Genomic DNA, 7,326 nt, shown 5'->3' with positions numbered 1-7,326 from the left:
GCCGGCGGCAGGGATTGCCAGCAGCCGGCAAGCGGCCCGCCGGCACACGGGGCAGGCTCCCCCGCCGCAACACCCCGTCCTCCTCCGCAGTGTGCCCAGGCAGGCGGCGGGAGGCAGAGCTGCCAGCACCCAGGCAGCCCGGAGAAATCCTCCGCTCCAGCCTGTGCACTGCTGTTAAATATTCATCACAAGGGCTGAGTTTTTAACTCCTCGGCTGCTAGGAGGGAGCAGGGGAGCGGCCCGGCCCCCAGCCAGCCCCTCCGTGCTGTGCCAGGCCCCTACCCGGGATGCCAGCCCAAGGGCAGGCGGCAGGGACAAGGCAGGGGAGCAGGGGGCTGGCAAAGCCTGGGGGTGCAGCACACTGCCCGGCCTGCTCCCCTCCGAGGAGCAAGGGGGTAGACCCCAGGTACCATCCTGCTCTCCATCCCCAAAGCAGGGGTCTGGCAGCATCCCCACTGTGCCCCATCCTACCCCCCTCACAGTGCCGTGGGGCCACAGATGGGCTTGTGGGGGACTGTCGGTAGGCAGAAGGAGCTGGGGGCACCATCCCCATCCCCTCCCCACTCTTTGCCTGTACACGCCGTGGGACAGCCTTTGCCCCCCGCCCCAGCTTTGGCAACCCCCCAGCCAGCAGCGGGTCCTGCATCCCCCATGCCAGGAGAGCAGCGACTCCCATCAGGGACCTGATATGGGGCGGATAGTGCCATGGGGACCCAGAGGCCGAATCCAGCTCATCCCCACAAACAGGGGCCCCACAGCCCCTCCCCAGGCAAAGGCCAGTGGGTGCCCACGGTGCCTTGGTCGTGGTAACTGCAGTCCCCAGGCTCCGGGCACAGGTGGCCTCTGCAGCTGCGCTATGGGGGACCCTCAGCCCCCAGGGTCACCGAGGAACAGCACACTGGTGGGGCAGGATTCGGCCCTTTCCCCTCCAGCCAGCATGAGTCCGTACCATGCCGTAGCAGCTCAGGCTCTCACAGCCACACAGCACCGGCTGGCCAGGGCAGGGGGGCAGTGCCAGGGCACGAGCCTCGGTACCCACCTGGACATCACAGGAGCCCAGTGTGGGCATGCTGTGCTGGGGGACACGGCTGTTCAGCTCCCCAATATGGAGGCAGCGCATGCCATCCCCATTGTACCCATCCAGGCAGGTCCCACAGGAGCTGGTATCTCACCAGCGGAGCTACGCTCCCGCCGCGGGCAGGTAGGAAGGGGGGGTGAAAGCATGGGAGCATGGTGTTGTCACATTCTCCTAAAATATCCCTGCCCTCTTCAGGTAGCAGTGGAAAGGAGGCCACGGGGCCCAGCCTGCAGCTCCTCTCACCGGCACTTGGCCCTGCCCGGGAGTGCTGCCGGGATGCTGCCAGGATGAACAAACCCGGCAGCAGCGCAAGGGCAGCGGGAAGAAGCCTCCTGCTGCCAGCTTGGCTGGGGACAGGCTCTGGCTCAGCGGAGCTGCTTGGCTACCATGTGCTGCAAGGGACAATACACCCGATGGGGCTCTTCCTCGATGGGGGTTCTCTGGGGAACCTTCGTCCCCCCCGAGGCAGAGCCAGCCCCAGGCAGGGGTCTGAGCAGCACCGAGCCGTGTGTTTGGGCACCGGCGCGGCGCACAGAGGAGGGTGGCAGCGCAGGGCTCCCCCAAGCTGCTCTGGATTTGTGCCATGGTTGATGCTTGGCCCCTGCTCCAGGGATGAGGTAGTTTGCAGAGGGCTGTGATCATCCTTCCGGAGCAAGCTGCAAAGGGCGGGCGGGCTAGGTGGAGTGTCTCACCAGGTCCACAGCCCGCTGCCGATTGCTGCCAGAAAGGAGAGGAGCTGCTCCGGCACCCGGGGGAGACTGAGATGTCCCTCGGAGATATGAGCCCACCAAGTGGCACAGGCAACTCTGCCACACGCCCATGGCATGCCAGGCAGTAGGGGAGAAGTCCAGACCCTCAGGAGCTGATGGGAGCCACTGCCTCTGGGCTATTGCCCCCCAGGATATTGACCAGAGCAGAGGTGCTCCCCAGGACATCCTTTTAGGTTTTCAGGCTTCTCCGGTGGTGATTTTTGGCAAGGAGAGCATGAGCAGGGGCATCACCACAGAAGACGCGTGGCTGGGAACACCAGCATCACCATGCCACAGCATGCAACCCAACATGCGGCAGGAACAAGCCCCTTGTCCCACAAAGGGCCCTGCCAGGGCAAGGAGTGACACGTCCAGCCTGGGGTCCCGCAGGGTCCGGAGAGACCTGCACGGCCGGAGGGGGATGCAGAGCCCCAGCAGGGCTCAACACGGCCCCGCCGAGGGGCAGGAGCAGAACGAGGAAGCAGAAGGGGCTGCAAGGCACATGGAAAGGCAGCGGCAGCACCGAGGCGCTGTGCCGTACCCCACTCCCGCCCGTCCCCGGCTGCCCTGCTCCCCAGGGCACACCGCTGGCTGCTGGCACCGGCACCAGGCAGGAGCAACCTCCAGTTTCTATAGGAACCAGATCAAACCTTGAAAGAGCCGCTTTGTACTTGCCAGTCCCTTGCTGCTGTGGTAGTGTGGAGCTCACAGCCGATCCTGCAGCTCTGCGCTGTCCTCGTAGGGAGAGACCACGTCCATCGTCCTGCCACCACAGAGCCAGGAGGCCGCCGAGGTCCCCGCAGACACGCGTGCTCACAGCACCAAGGGCAAGAGCCATGATAGGGGAAAAAATACCGCTGAAAAATTAAAAATAGTTACTTAAGCTGCAGCCATCGATCGCTTGTGGGCACGGTGCCACCCTGCTGGGAACCCCCACCACGTGCACCGTCAGCAAGCGCTGCACCAGCAAACAGCAGAGGTGCCAAGATCGGCTCCTGGAGGTAAATCCTGCGCTGCCGCCTGGGAGCCCAGCCAGGGACCCGGGCTGACGAGGACGGTGACAAGGCAAGGACTTGAGCTGCCAGAGCGTGGTTCACATCACCCAGGGACAGGGGCACGAAGGGTTGTGGGCATCCAGAGAAGCAAGCGCAGTGGGGAGGTGAAGTTCAAGGGCAACAAATGATCCAGCCACTTCTGATTTTCTGTTAAAATCTTTGATCTCCGTAATAGCTGCTGCTATCCCAGGGAGAAAGCCAGGAGCAGGGCAGGGAGTGCAGCCAGTGCTGGCACAAAGGAGGCACTGTGGTCGGCAGATGCGTGCTGGCCACACGCCACTGCACAGCCCCTTCATTCATCCCACACTCCCACCGTCATTGGGGTCAGCGACGTCTCCCCCCGCCTGGCAAGGCCAGCCAGCTCCCCACAGCCTGGCACCCCCCAGGGTCACTGCCAGCACATGGCCCCTACACGCATCTGACCCACGCCCCCAAGCCCCTGGTGTTGTCCTAGGGACTGAGCGCCCCAGACACGCCATGCTGAGCACAGCTGCCAATTACCCTGCCAGGAAAATGCATTTTAAGCTGGTAAGAGCTTACAGCAGAAGGCTGCCCAGCAATGCCCCTGCCACAGCATCCGAACATCAATGCTGACAGCCATCCCCCTTGCACGGGGTGCAGGGGGACACAGAGCTGTGAGTGGGAGTGGTGGTGAGCCCTGAGAGCAGGGGCTGTGCTCCGGGCACTCCTGGCTGCTCCCTGCAGCTGCAGCATTGCCCCTGTCCCCAGGCGACGAGAGGGCAGGAGGGAAGGGCAAGTTGTATCTGCACAGGGTCTTGCAGTGTCAGCAGAGCCCCACAGGGTCCCTGTCACACTGAGCCCCCCCGAGCACTTGCAACATCAGGCAGCTGCTATAGACAGACGCTTGTCCTCCCTGAGGCAGGCAGCAAAGGAAGGGCTGCGTCCCATCGCCCTCAGCTGAACCAGCATCTCCCAGCCCGGAGATGAAGCTCTGGAAGCTGGGGGCTGCTCTGGTTCAGGTCCAGGAGCGACGGAGGTGGCTGCAGCGGCAGCTGCCCTCTGCGGGCGCAGGAAAGGAAGAGCGGAGCCCTCCGTGGCACCCACGGTGACGATGACACCGCACGCTGGACGGCTTTCAGCAATGAACGCATCCTGCGGCCACGAGCAGGGCACAGAGACAGCCCGGCAACGCTGCGGGGACTTGTTCTGCAGCACTCACAGCAAACACTGAGCCCAGCAGCTTGTAAAAGGAGACAGCGAATGTTTCTAGGACCTGAGCTCCCAGCCCAGAGCGCGGGCAGGCATCACCAGGGGCAGGTCTCGACTGTGCAAAAAGGAGATGCTGCTCTTTCCCCGTGCCTGAAAACAGCCCCTCTCATGGCAGGCTGGGATCAGAAGATCAATCAATTTTAATTCTTAAACTACTTCCCCCAAGTAAAGCAGATTTGACCCTGCATGGCTCCAGAAAATCTGATTGCAGCACTTGTACCGCAGGCCACCCACGGCCCCATGGCACTGCGCTTGCTGCCCAGACTGCTCCAGAAGAGTGCTGGCAGGTGCCAGCAGCACAGCTTTCCCCACTCCAAAAGGGCCCATCCTCCGACCAGCACACTGACCGTGCCAACCTTTGGAGTCTCCAGCTGCATTGCTATGAGTACATGCTACAGGACAAGTAACTTCCACAGCAGCGCCTGGCCCCGGGGCGCAGGGCCCCACAGCAGCAATACCGGGCACACCGTGCTGGGACAGAAGAGATGCGACTCTTCGACTCAGAGTTGATGTTGCTCCATCCCGTATCCCACCAGTCTGCCAGCTCCAGCTTCAAGCCTGCATTACTAAACCAGCACAACTGTTTAAAGAAGCTTCTTTATCCAGCAAGGCCTTTTGGGGGAATAATCCCTGCTATCAGCCAGCTTTATTAAATAATTTAGAGTTACAGGCTCTTTGAAGAGAGGCAGCATCACCTCCCAGATCACTGCAGGCCGAGGGGACTGGGGGACAGGAGAGCTGCTCTCGCACTGCACACCCGGCTCATTTTGTTTCCCCGCAGCTCCAAAGGGAACTGCAATCGCCTGCGATGTAAAGCAGCTCGGGGTTGGTTTGAGCAGAAACGCCATCTGCTGTACATCTCCCCACAAGACAGACGGGTCCCGGCGCCGGACGGGAAACCCCCTGCACGCCCCAAAACACGGCCCTCGGCCAAGGCTTCTCCTGCCAGCCCACCCAAGGTCACCCCAGGGTCCTCCCTCCAGCCCCCGTACCACGCAGGGGGTGTAGAACACAACTGAGGGAAGGGTGCAGTACCCAAACCCTTCCTTTAGGAATTTGATTAAAAGTTTGGAGCTCAAATTTTGGAATAGCTGAAGAGGTCAGGACAGCCGGACCTCTCGTCAGGCTTTTCCACCAGCCTCCCCGGTGCCTGCGGGGTGCGTGGAGGCAGCATGGCTCAGTGCTAACACCGTCCCCCCCCTCGACTCCACATCAAGTCTCCGACCGACTTGGTTCATTCCCGAGCCCTGCTGCCCCACACTGGGAGCTGGGGGTCCGGAACACCCCTCCCATCCAACACAACCACCTGCACCTCCTGCCTGGAGGCTTGGCATCTTCCCCACAGGTTTGGAGAGGGCAGCAGGAGTAGGCTGCCCTTCACCTTCTTGGGTATTCAGCTAAGACTTTCTTAAAATTACACTAACATAGGTAAATTCCACTGGAATTTGTACACAAAGGGACTTCGGCAGCCTCCCTGCTGGAAGTTAAATGCGTCTATTGATCTTTCTGCAAGATCACAGCTCAGAAGCGTGATTTAACAAGACCTTCCTTTGCAATGCCGAGGAACCACACTGATGCAGAAATCAGGAGACATTGGAACAGGCCATTTCTCTTACAGAACACAATTTATTTGGCATTTGGATGAAATGTTTCTCACAGCATCTTGAGGAAAAAAGAAAGATTAGTGCCAACCCCAAAGGAAGAAGTTAAAACAAAAAACCAGTGTCACAGGGACTGAATTATTATAGTATCAAATTTAAATTCTACATGGTATTTCACAGAATATCAAAATCTTTTATACACTGCCACAGTTAAGTCCAGTCACAAACCAACTACACAGGAGAAGCCTGCAAATGCAGCGTTGGCTAAAATTATTTTCCAGGAGAAGGTAAACAGCAGCGTCACATTCTCTCTCGCAGCCTCCCAGGCATCCGCCAGCCCGACACTTGGGGCATGGCGCAGCACGGCCACGCACGCAGCCTGCAAGCGCAGCATCTCCGCTGGCACCAACTCCAACCCACTCAACATTCAAGGTGCACAATACTGGAAAATTAAAGCTATGTCGTACCGTAGCAGGCAGGTGATGCAGGCTGTTGTTAGGGGAAGCAGATCTTTACTGCCGAAAGCATCTATTCCAAAGAAACAGGTATTTCATTTGGAACTGGGGAACGTCAGAAGCAAAATGTATGAACTTTGATTTGCCTCCTCTACACTAATCTGCTCTAATTTTAGGGTCCAGCTCCCAACTTGCAAGGGAAATTTAAAAGACATTTCTGTATATTGCATGTTCCTTAGCTAGGGAGAAAAAAAGATGCTTCAGTTGCTGAAACAAAACAGAATGAAAAAAAAGAAAGACGCGTGTTATGGATTGTGTGAGGCAACATTGAAACTTCAGTGCTTTGCCACTGAAAATCCACATCTGAAAGATAAAAACATCTTTAAAAACGGCTTCAAATTCATTTAACATTAGATGGGAAAAGAACAGTAATTACTGGTCACAAAGATGTTTTCTTCCTAAGTGAAACTCAAGAGACATGTGAACAGGCCATCACGCCGTGACAGCTGTGGAGGCTGAGCACCCGCCGACTGTAAGATTAACCCTTCAGAAAAAATTTTCCACCTACTTCATTCTTCTTCTACATCAGTGTCCTGCCATGAATGGGTAAAGGAATAGTCTGAGGCTCAAAGCTAGACAAGACTGAACATTACGCAGACAAGCTCTTTGTACATCTGAATGACAGTTTTGACCTTCTAGCACAGAATGAAACCCGCCGTCCTTCTAACATTACAATACTCTACAACTCACCTAGTAAAAAAATTAGGGGCTGCTGTGAGACTGTGTACGGGTATCGCTGCTAACACCGATAGAAGTGAGTATCTAGGGCTGTTCTTGAAGGAACAGCAGAGACCTCAATATGGCACCACAGTACGTCGTAAGGATGAGGAATCTGAGGAGCGGTTTTGTCCGAGGCCACAACGGGAGGTGCGAGCCCTGCGCAGAACTGAGTGCTGCGACTTTACAACGACTGCTGCGGTCAAGGACATCCCAAGAGAAACGCACACTCTGCTCACGCGTGCTGCTGGGAATGATGTGGTAATGCCATCTCCCCCGCTGGGTCTGGAGGGACATTTGGGATGCACCAGTAGTTAAGAAAAACATCCAGAGAAGTGAACGGTGGCGGGGGGGGGGGGGGGAAACAAGACCAAAACAAAA

This window comes from Aptenodytes forsteri, unplaced genomic scaffold (genome assembly GCF_000699145.1).
Source record: "Aptenodytes forsteri isolate BGI_AS27 unplaced genomic scaffold, ASM69914v1 Scaffold12, whole genome shotgun sequence".
Lineage (NCBI taxonomy): Eukaryota > Metazoa > Chordata > Aves > Sphenisciformes > Spheniscidae > Aptenodytes > Aptenodytes forsteri.
This window is presented reverse-complemented; position numbering follows the sequence as displayed.